We start from the raw sequence: 12,357 nt of genomic DNA on the forward strand, positions 1-12,357 counted from the left end.
GGTGTTTGTGTAGTGTAGGGGTAGTGCTGGGGTAGATTTATTGTTTAGGGTAGTGCAGTGGGATTTGGGTAGTGTAGGGGTTCGTGCTGGGGTAGTGTTTTAGGGTTAAGGGTAGTGCAGTAGTTTTTGTGTAGTGTAGAAGGTCATGCTGGGGTTAGTGTTTTAGAGTTTGGAGTAGTGCAGTGGTGTTTTGGTAGTGTAGGGGTCTTGCTGGGGGTAAATTTAGGGTTTAGGGTAATGCAGTGGTGTTTTGGTAGTGTAGGGGTCATGCTGGGGGTAGATTTAGGGTTTAGGGCAGTGCAGTGGTGTTTGTGTAGTGTACGGGGTCATGCTGGGGGTAGATTTAGGGTTTAGGGTCGGTCAGTGGTGTTTGGGTAGTGTAGGGGTACATGCTGGGGGTAGTGTTTTAGGGTTTAGTGTAGCACAGTGGATTTTGGGTAGTGTAGGGGGTCGTGTTGGGGATAGTGTTTTAGGGTTTAGGGTAGCCCACTTATGTTTGGGTAGTATATGGTATCATGTTGGGGGTAGTGTTTTAGGGTTTAGGGTGGTGAAGCGGTGTTTGGGTAGTGTGCGGGGTCATGCTGGGGGTAGATTTAGGGTTAAGGGTCGGTCAGTGGTGTTTGGGTAGTGTAGGGGGTCATGCTGTGGGTAGATTTAGGGATTAGGGTAGTGCAGTGGTGTTTGGGGTTTGTGCTGGGGATCGTGTTTTACAGTTTAGGGTAGTGCAGTGGTGTTTGTGTAGTGTAGGTGGTCGTGCTGAGGGTAGTGTTTTAGGGATTAGGGTAGTGCAGTGGTGTCTGTGTAGTGTAGGGGGTAGTGTTTTAGGGAGTAGGGTAGTGCAGTGGTGTTTGTGTAGTGTAGGGGGTCATGCTGGGGGCACTGTTTTAGGGTTAAGGGAGGTGCAGTGGTGTTTGTGTAGTATAGGGGGTCATGTTTTATCGTTTAGGGTAGTGCAGTGGTGTTTGTGTAGTGTAGGGGTAGTGCTGGGGTAGATTTATTGTTTAGGGTAGTGCAGTGGGATTTGGGTAGTGTAGGGGTTCGTGCTGGGGTAGTGTTTTAGGGTTAAGGGTAGTGCAGTAGTTTTTGTGTAGTGTAGAAGGTCATGCTGGGGTTAGTGTTTTAGAGTTTGGAGTAGTGCAGTGGTGTTTTGGTAGTGTAGGGGTCTTGCTGGGGGTAAATTTAGGGTTTAGGGTAATGCAGTGGTGTTTTGGTAGTGTAGGGGTCATGCTGGGGGTAGATTTAGGGTTTAGGGCAGTGCAGTGGTGTTTGTGTAGTGTACGGGGTCATGCTGGGGGTAGATTTAGGGTTTAGGGTCGGTCAGTGGTATTTGGGTAGTGTAGGGGGTCATGCTGTGGGTAGATTTAGGGATTAGGGTAGTGCAGTGGTGTTTGGGGTTTGTGCTGGGGATCGTGTTTTACAGTTTAGGGTAGTGCAGTGGTGTTTGTGTAGTGTAGGTGGTCGTGCTGAGGGTAGTGTTTTAGGGATTAGGGTAGTGCAGTGGTGTCTGTGTAGTGTAGGGGGTAGTGTTTTAGGGAGTAGGGTAGTGCAGTGGTGTTTGTGTAGTGTAGGGGGTCATGCTGGGGGCACTGTTTTAGGGTTAAGGGAGGTGCAGTGGTGTTTGTGTAGTATAGGGGGTCATGTTTTATCGTTTAGGGTAGTGCAGTGGTGTTTGTGTAGTGTAGGGGTAGTGCTGGGGTAGATTTATTGTTTAGGGTAGTGCAGTGGGATTTGGGTAGTGTAGGGGTTCGTGCTGGGGTAGTGTTTTAGGGTTAAGGGTAGTGCAGTAGTTTTTGTGTAGTGTAGAAGGTCATGCTGGGGTTAGTGTTTTAGAGTTTGGAGTAGTGCAGTGGTGTTTTGGTAGTGTAGGGGTCTTGCTGGGGGTAAATTTAGGGTTTAGGGTAATGCAGTGGTGTTTTGGTAGTGTAGGGGTCATGCTGGGGGTAGATTTAGGGTTTAGGGCAGTGCAGTGGTGTTTGTGTAGTGTACGGGTCGTGCTGGGGTAGTGTTTTAGGGTTTAGAGTAGTGCAGTGGTGTTTGTGTAGTGTAGGGGGTCGTGCGGGGGGTAGTGTTTTAGGGTTTAAGGCAGTGAAGTGGTGTTTGTGTAGTGTAGGGGGTCGTGTTGGGGTAGTGTTTTAGGTTTTAGGGTAGCGCAGTGGTGTTTGAATAGTGTAGGGGTCTTGCTGGGGGTAGTGTTATAGGGTTTGGGTAGAGCAGTGGTGTTTGGATAGTGCAGGAGGTCATGCTGAGGGTAGTGTTTTAGAGTTTTGGCTAGTGCAGTGGTGTTTTGGTAGTGTAGCAGTCGTGCTGGGGTAGATTTAGGGTTTAGGGTAGTGCAGTGGTGTTTTGGTAGTTTAGGGGTCGTGCTGGGGTAGATTTAGGGTTTAGGGTAGTGCAGTGGGTTTTGTGTAGCATACGTGGTCATGCTGGGGTAGTGTTTTAGGGTTTAGGGTAGTGCAGTGGTGTTTGCATAGTGTTTGAGGTTCATGCTGGGGATCGTGTTTTACAGTTTAGGGTAGTGCAGTGGTGTTTGTGTAGTGTAGGGGGTTGTGCTGCGGGTAGTGTTTTAGGGATTAGTGTAGTGCATTGGTGTTTGTGTAGTGTAGGTGGTCATGCTGGGGGTAGTGTTTTAGGGTTTAGTGTATTATATCATCCACCCAGCGTCTTAAGGGGCTGAAAAGGCTGGCGATAATCATTGAGAGGCAGATGAAGTTTCTGATAAAGAATATGAAAGCTTTGAGATGCTCTTTGTGGATGAGAGTTCACACCCTTCTCTGGTGGTGTTTTAAAATTATTATTGCTTTAGCAGCAGGAAACTGCTGCTTAAGGGGTGATAATGGGCTTGATAATATGCCCTTGTCAATTCCCATAGCCGGCCAGGTTGTGGTGTGAAGCTGGGTTTCCATGGGAATTCACAAGGGCATATTATCAAGCTCCTTTTCGCCACTTTAGCGGCAGTTTCCTGCCGCTAAAGAGACGATAACTTTAACACCATTCTTGATAATTTGCCCCTGAGTGAGCCAGGCAAAGCGTGTGTTTTTGTAGCACTACAACTACACCCTCTGAAAGGTGAGAACAGGGTTGTGTTGGAGTTGGCTGCGTGTGGTCGTCTCCAAAGTTGCAACCAGAGCGAAATTTTGGGGGAGGCTAGTTCTTCCACCAATAGGCAGAGTGGGGATGTAGGGGCTCTAAAATGGGGTGGAAAAAAACAGAGCATCATTTACAAGCAAATGGTCTTTTGAAGACCTGTTAAGTACTCGGGTGCTTCTCTGTGTGGGCTATTGGGAAGCTGTCTCAGGGAGTCCAGGGCAGTGGGCGTTGTGTGCCAGGGGGTCTCTCTGCTAATCACTCCACGATGATGTTGCTCCTGCGCTGCAAGAAGAGAAGGGAAATCGTGAGAGAAAATGGCTCTCTTTAAAGGATTTCTTTTCTCCTACAACGCTCTCACCTGGCATGAGGAGTCCACTTTTTAGTAGTGAGAAATGTGCATGGTCTCACTACCATCCAATAAAAAAAAAACAACGGACTACCTTTGCGAGGCCCGAAAATAGAACCCCATTGAGATCTGTTTCGAGGCCCACCAAAAATAAACTGCGGGTACTCAGACTCCCTCCCCTCCAAATAAATCTTTGTGTGCAGTGTTATGTTTGCGAAGTTGTAGATAAAATTGTTAGGCTAATAATGGTAATTTTTCAGTATACTGTTTGGTTGGTAATATCATCCTAAGTATATAGATTACAATTTTTTAAAATATTATCAATATAGTCATCTGCGGGGGGTTGCAGAGGGAGTGCAGGGGTGGTGGGGTGTGGTGGAGAGGTGAAAAGTACGAGGTAGTGCAGTTACATGTAAATTGTAAAGGTGCATGTAGATAATTAAATAAACACTTGCTGTATGTTCTTTGGCACTACCCATCATCCTATGCTCCCCTGCCCAGCTCCATCATGTTGCAGCACTGCCTCTGGAAGCCGTCAGTAGAATTTATGTAACTGTATGTTATTATTGTAATATATTGAACTGATATAAAAAATTATTGAATCTATTTTTTATTTCAGAAAATTATTTTGTTTGGATACAAATTTGAAAATGCCTAGAAGAACTGAGCAAAAAAGACAAGAAAATAAGCATTTATATTTGCAGAAAAGAAAAGGTTTTCAATTACAAAAAAATGAGATCACTACACAAAGAGTTTATTTTGGTAAAAACACTAGACAATTTCTGAAAAAAATATTATGAACATTTAATAAAAATAACATCACTCAAAGGAAAAAGAAGAATTTTTCAAGTAAGGAGAAGGAGACTTCAATTTCAAATACAAGGAAAAGAAAATATGATAACGAAACAGTATCTGTTACCTGGAGACAAAAACTATTTCAAGAAATTTGTCAGAGACTTTTTCGATCTAGAGTGATTCAGAATTTAATTAGAACATGCTGCAGATATAAAAAGAAAGTGCTGCAATTCAAACAGAAGCAGCGCATCAAAAGTATAGTGGAAACTGCTTTTACTTTAAAACAGAAGTTATTCATTGTGATTTTGAAGAGGATCAAAGTATTAGATAAAGTAATCAAAGTGTTGGAAGAGAAAATTAGAAGAAAAAGACTTGTGAACAGAACCAACTTTTGCTAAATCTTTAGTGGACATTGGAAACATACTTCTAGTAGTGATCCTTTTTTTAATGAGGAAATTTACTTCCAGGAAAATAGTTTACCATTTGCAGTTGATACTGGAGGTCGTTCCTACGAAGTTCAGGATGGTTGTTCCCTTCCAAAAGAGGAATTGGTTGGTAAAAGTGCAGAAGAGTTCATAGCTGAAGCAGTGCAAGGGAAACGTACAAAAACTCCTGTGTATAAGTGGGGTTGTAGCAGTATTTGTAGTATTCAACAGGAATCTATTGATATAATGCGAAATTTGCTACGAGAATATACACAGAAAAGTATTAAACAGAAGATTAAGTTATAGAAAGGACTAGATACATGTAATGTAAGAAAATATACTGAGAAACATGGATATTCTCTGGCTTGTCTTTCAAAAAAAGTGTGTAAAAGTATTTTTCATCACTTGAGGATGTGAGCAGTACACCATTCAGAAATGTGGAAGTTTTTAAGGAAACTGTACTATGTAAAGTCCTACATTATTTTTAAGTGAACTGAAAACAGCTCTTTTATATGGTTCTTTATCAGATGTTGAAAATTTTTTTTGATGATATTGAAATGCGATATTTTGGTTCAGAAGAGCAGTCAATAGAAAGTGAAAGTTTGACAATTACAGATGTTGAAGGAGATGGGAAAGTGATTAGCACTGATCAGTTTGAAGAAGAAATTGGAAGGTTTATTATAATGTAGTGTGCCCTGAAATACCAAACTATGTTTGTGTTTATTGTCGACATACTCATTATAAAAGTCAAACTAAGAATGTTGATTTGTATTTGAAAAGTGAAAAGGAGAACAATAGTAAGTGGGAAGAATTTGCAACGTACTTGTTGGTGGAAGGTCGATTTGAGTTAGGTAGTGATCAACGTATATGTAAATATTGTTACAACAAATTAGAAGAGAACAAAATGCCTGCTAGAGCAGTACATAATAACTTAGAATTAGTAGCTATTTCGGAGGAACTGGCAGAATTGAATACATATGAGTCGGTTCTAATTCAATCTGTTTATCCTTTTCAAACTATAATTTAGATGGAGTCTAAAACAGGTAAACTGCCACCAACAGACTTACAAAGAGGGCTGAAAGGAAGAGTGGTGTACTTACCTTTGGATTTTAAGAGAAATATTGAAACTATTACTGGGGAGAAAGAGGAAAATGAGGCAGTACTCATTCTCGTAAATGGTTTACCAACAAAGAGTCGGAAAATATGGCAAGAGTTTGTGGATATTAATAAAGTTGAAAAGGCTACCTTATATATTATTGAGAACAATATTTATTACAAACTGTAAATGTGGATAAACAGGTAATACGTTTAGAAGATGAATGTGACATTTCAAGTGATCATATAGAGAAAGTAGACAAGTCTAGGACTGAAGAGATTTATGAACATTACACAATGGGCCCGATTCACAGAACTAACTTAAGACAAAATGCTAAACTTACTACCATTTTCTTATTCACAGAAGGCACTTACTCATTTTGGTATTCACAGAAGACACTTACTCACTTCGGTATTCACAGAAGTTAGGAGTCCTAACTTTAGGACTCCTAAATGCCTTCTGTGAATACCGAAAGTCTTAAAATTAGGATTTTTCTCAGTTTAGGAGTCCTAAAGTTAGGACTCCTAACTTTACGACTACTAAACTGAGAAAAATCCTAATTTTAAGGTTTTCGATATTCACAGAAGGCATTTAGGAGTCCTAAAGTTAGGAGTCCTAACTTTACTACTACTAAATTGAGAAAAATCCTAATTTTAAGACTTTCGGTATTCACAGAAGGCATTTAGGGGTCCTAAAGTTGGGAGTCCTAACTATACTACTACTAAACTGAGAAAAATCCTAATTTTAAGGCTTTCGGTATTCACAGAAGGCCTTTAGGAGTCCTAAAGTTAGGAGTCCTTACTTTACTACTACTAAACTGAGAAAAATCCTAATTTTAAGACTTTCGGTATTCACAGAAGGCATTTAGGGGTCCTAAAGTTAGGAGTCCTAACTATACTACTAGTAAACTGGGAAAAATCCTAATTTTAAGACTTTCGGTATTCACAGAAGGCATTTAGGAGTCCTAAAGTTAGGACTCCTAACTTCTGTGAATACCGAAATGAGTAAGTGCCTTCTGTGAATACCAAAATGAATAAGTGCCTTCTGTGAATACCAAAATGGTAGTAAGTTTAGGATTTTGTCTTAAGTTAGTTCTGTGAATCGGGCCCCATATGTCCTTTGCATTCAAAATAAGTAATAGGAAGCAGCATTGAATTATTTCGAATGAAAGAAGCACAGGGAACTCCAATGAGTGTATGGGAGAAGAGCTTGCAAGCTCATTGTTTTCCACAGCTGTTTCCTACTGGAGAAGGTGGACGATATGATGACCGACCTGTATGTATTCCAGCTTCAGAGTATCGGTCAACAAGATTATATTCTGAAGGTCCTAGATTTCGACAGTGAATTCCATACATATTTCACCTTTTGTTTGACAGTGATTTATCTTCTTTGTCGTATGCAGTGAACCACATACTTAAAACTGGAGTTCATCAATCACTTCTTTCTGCGAAAGAATTTGTGGAGAAAGTTGAAAAAACAGATGAAAATTTAGAAGCACAGTTAATCAATTTGATGGCATGTCAACGTGGAGCAAATGAGTATTGGTGTCGTCGTCATGGAGAACTCAAGTGTATGTTACGGAACTTAGGTACACCAACATGGTGTGTCACACGTAGCTGTGCAGAGAACGCATGGGAAGATTTGCTTGAGTTTATAAGAGAAGTGAATTCCAATATTAAACATGTTGAAATAAAGACTCCTGGTGTTCTTTGGATCCTGTAAATGTGTGCAGATATTTTAATCATACGTTTCAAGCTATGATGTCTTTTATCTGCAATAAAAAGAATCCACCTCTTGGAGAAGTTACCGATTTCTTTTGGAGAAAGGAGTACCAAGCAAGAGGTGCACCTAATATACATATGCTACTATGGGTCAAGGATGCACCTAAATTTGGATCTGATTCTGATGAAACAGTATTGTCTTTCATCGAACAGTATGTGACATGTGAGATTCCGAGAGAAGAAGGAGATAGAAGCTTGAGACAGCAAGTTTTACGTTTCCAAAGTCACTGTTGTGGAAAGTACTTCAGAAGAAAATACAAGTCTAAAGGAAAATTTTACACCAAATGTCAGTTTGGTTTTCCACGTCCAGTCATTTGTAAAGGAAGAGTAAATTCTTTTTTTTCACCTGTAAGGCACACAATAACTCGGAAATCTCCAAAGAATACCAAAACTTAAAAAGAATTGAAGTGTCAAAGTATATCAATGACTACAATCCAGTCATTTTAAAAATGTGGAATGCGAACATGGACATCCAGTATGTTGCAGATAACTCAGTTTCTGTTGCCCGTTATGTTACATCATACATAACAAAATCAGAAAAAACAGAGTTGAAACAAATGTGGGAAGAAATTGCCCAAGAGAAAAGCGTAAGCAAAAAATTGGACAGCTTTACTTTGAAAATGCTTTCCTACCGAGAAATTGGATCCTATGAATGTTTAGACCACTTGTGCTCTTCAAGTTTATATTCAAAGTCTCGAGGAATCATTTGGTTAAGTTCAGCTCTTGCCTGCTCATGGAATAGAGTGCTGAAATCAATAGAATAAATTGAATACTTAGCAGTAAATGACCCTGACAGTACAGACATTCTTAAAAACTAATATGTTGGACACATTCTATTTGAAAAGGAGTCGACATATGGCACAGCTATGTCTGTATGAAGTACTTCAACATTACAGCTTCAAAAGAAATGTTAAACAGAATTTAAAAGGTGGAAATTATGCAGTAGTTGGATGTGAATGTTTTTTTAGTAAAACATGCAAAGGGTAATCTTGTAAACCACAAGAAACTCAGTTGTGAAACTCCAGGTAATTGAGAATTTTACTATTTAGCACTTCTCCAACTCTTTAAACCATGGCGTAGCGAAAGTGAATTACTTGGAGACTTTGACTGCTATGAAGATTCTTTTAATGCATGTAAAGATAGCATTGCATGTACAATTTTCACTAAATATTTAAAAATGTTGAATGATGAAGTTGAACAGGAAAAGACTATCATAGCTGAAATAGCTAATGAAAGTTCTCAAGATTGTCAAAGTAGTGGTCAATGTAGTCAAGATCCTCTTGGACAACCAATACTGGAAAATGAGGCAGCGATTGCTATGCATGGAGTCGAAATTGCAATGCAACAAGCACATGAGGAGAATATTACATTGGAAAAGTTAGAAGAACAACTAAATGTTGAACAGAAAGAAATATATGTACAAGTGAGTGAAAAGATAGAACATTGTTTATTGCATGAAAAAAGGATGTGTGTGTTCATCCTTTAAACCTCTTCTGATGTACACCGGTGGTCAAGCTGGGACAGGTAAAACATTTTTAATTAAAGTTCACATTTATGTTCTGTGGTAACAGCTCCAACTGGATTAACTGCATACAATGTTAAAGAAGTTACTTTGCATAGATTACTGATGTTACCAGTTGAGCATGATAGAAAATTACAATATCAGAAGTTGTCTGGAGAAGCTTCTCATGAAGTATCAAGAGTGCTGAAGAAAATGAAACTATTAATTATTGATGAGGTGAGCATGGTCTAAAGCTTAATGCTTGCTTTTGTACACTTTAGATTGCAACAGGTATTAAAAACAGATTATGACGTTCTCTTTGGAGGAAAACATTTAATTGTATATGGAGATCTGCTACAACTAACACCTGTAAAATGAGAACCAGTGTTTACAACTCTTCTACATGAAGACACAAAGAAATCTCTGGGAAGTATTGATGTCTTTTATCTGCAATAAAAAGAATCCACCTCTTTGAGAAGTTACCGATTTCTTTTGGAGAAAGGAGTACCAAGCAAGAGGTGCACCTCATATACATATGCTACTATGGGTCAAGGATGCACCTAAATTTGGATCTGATTCTGATGAAACAGTATTGTCTTTCATCGAACAGTATGTGACATGTGAGATTCCGAGAGAAGAAGGAGATAGAAGCTTGAGACAGCAAGTTTTACGTTTCCAAAGTCACTGTTGTGGAAAGTACTTCAGAAGAAAATACAAGTCTAAAGGAAAATTTTACACCAAATGTCAGTTTGGTTTTCCACGTCCAGTCATTTGTAAAGGAAGAGTAAATTCTTTTTTTTCTTCTGTAAGGCACACAATAAATCGGAAATCTGCAAAGAATACCAAAACTTAAAAAGAATGGAAGTGTCAAAGTATATCAATGACTACAATCCAGTCATTTTAAAAATGTGGAATGCGAACATGGACATCCAGTATGTTGCAGATAACTCAGTTTCTGTTGCCCGTTATGTTACATCATACATAACAAAATCAGAAAAAACAGAGATGAAACAAATGTGGGAAGAAATTGCCCAAGAGAAAAGCGTTAGCAAAAAATTGGACAGCTTTACTTTGGAAATGCTTTCCCACCGAGAAATTGGATCCTATGAATGTTTAGACCACTTGTGCTCTTCAAGTTTATATTCAAAGTCTCAAGGAATCATTTGGTTAAGATCAGATCTTGCCTGCTCACGGAATAGAGTGCTGAAATCAATAGAATAAATTGAATACTTAGCAGTAAATGAACCTGACAGTACAGACATTCTTAAAAACTAATATGTTGGACACATACTATTTGAAAAGGAGTCGACATATGGAACAGCTATGTCTGTATGAAGTACTTCAACATTACAGCTTCAAAAGAAATGTTAAACAGAATTTAAAAGATGGAAATCATGCAGTAGTTGGATGTGATGTTTTTTTTAGTAAAACATGCAAAGGGTAATCTTGTAAACCACAAGAAACTCAGTTGTGAATCTCCAGGTAAGTGAGAATTTTACTATTTAGCACTTCTCCAACTCTTTAAACCATGGCGTAGTGAAAGTGAATTACTTGGAGACTTTGACTGCTATGAAGATTCTTTTAATGCATGTAAAGATAGCATTGCATGTACAATTTTCCCTAAATATTTAAAAATGTTGAATGATGAAATTGAACAGGAAAAGACTATTATAGCTGAAATAGCTTATGAAAGTTCTCAAGATAGTCAAAGTAGTGGTCAATGTAGTCAAGATCCTCTTGGACAACCAATAAATGAGGCAGCGATTGCTATGCATGGAGTCAAAATTGCAATGCAACAAGCACATGAGGAGAATATTACATTGGAAAAGTTGGAAGAACAACTAAATGTTGAACAGAAAGAAATATATGTACAAGTGAGAGAACAGATAGAACATCGTTTGTTGCATGAAAAAAGGATGTGTGTGTTCATCTGTTAAACCTCTTCTGATGTACACCAGTGGTCAAGCTGGGACAGGTAAAAGTTTTTTAATTAAAGTTCACATTATGTTCTGTGGTAACAGCTCCAACTGGATTAACTGCACACAAAGTTAAAGAAGTTACTTTGCATAGATTACTGATGTTACCAGTAGAGCATGATAGAAAATTACAATATAAGAAGTTGTCTGGAGAAGCTTCTCATGAAGTATCAAGAGTGCTGAAGAAAATGAAACTATTAATTATTGATGAGGTGAGCATGGTCTAAAGCTTAATGCTTGCTTTTGTACACTTAAGATTGCAACAGGTATTAAAAACAGATTATGACGTTCTCTTTAGAGGAAAACATTTAATTGTATATGGAGATCTGCTACAACTAACACCTGTAAAAGGAGAACCAGTGTTTACAACTCTTCTACATAAAGACACAAAGAAATCTCTGGGAAGTATTGAAAATGTGAATCTGTGGTTACATTTTGAATATAAAGAACTCACTCAGAATATGCGACAAGCAAGAAATGAAGATTATGGAAATATTCTAAAAGATGTAAGAATTGGTGTTGTAAGCAAACATGGTAAAGAAGCTACGAAAGAACTTGTTTACAAATGAAAACACACCAGCAGAAGTAATGTACCAGAAAATGAAAGAAAACATAGTCTATAGTTTGCTTAATGCCTACAGTGAAAGAGTGATATAAATTAAATAGAGAGCTTATGAAATTGGAAAATGAAGAAATAGTTCACATTGAAGCTATTGATAAAATCGATCATCAAAGAATAATAATTCTTCTTTCAGAAAAACTACAGACTAAATTGGATTATTTGGAAAAGTCTTTATCAAAAACTGCTGGCTTAGAAAAAAACTGTAGGTGCATGTTTAAACTGTTGGGTGATTTTGAGGCGTAATCTGAATGTAGAAGAAGGTTTATTAAATGGAGCAATGGGGAACGTTGTTGATTTTGCTGAAATATCAAAATAGAAATGGAATTAAATTCTTGAAAGTTAAATTTGATCAGATTACAGAGGTAAAACAGATTGAGCGTTGTGGTGTATGTTTGTTGCCTGTAAAAGACTTGTATGTTCGTAGAAAACAGTTTCCTTTTTGTTTAGCATATGCAATAACTATTCATAAATCTCAAGGTTTAAGTGTAGATAATGCTTTGATAAATGTAGGAAGAACTGTGTTTAACCCCTTCGCCGCGGCACGAATTTTGCCGCGGCGCTGGGGGCGTTTGAGGGCAGCGCGGCACCGCCATGCTCGTGACGGAACCACTCCGTCATGAGCCACGGGCGCGCTGTGCTCATGACGGAGTGGTTCCGTCACGACTCCGCCCACTTGCATCGTTCGCCCGCAAAGGCGGGGAATCAGTGCCGCGTGGGCGGAGCGGCCG

Source organism: Triturus cristatus, chromosome 8, assembly GCF_964204655.1.
Source record: "Triturus cristatus chromosome 8, aTriCri1.1, whole genome shotgun sequence".
NCBI classification, from domain to species: Eukaryota; Metazoa; Chordata; class Amphibia; order Caudata; family Salamandridae; genus Triturus; species Triturus cristatus.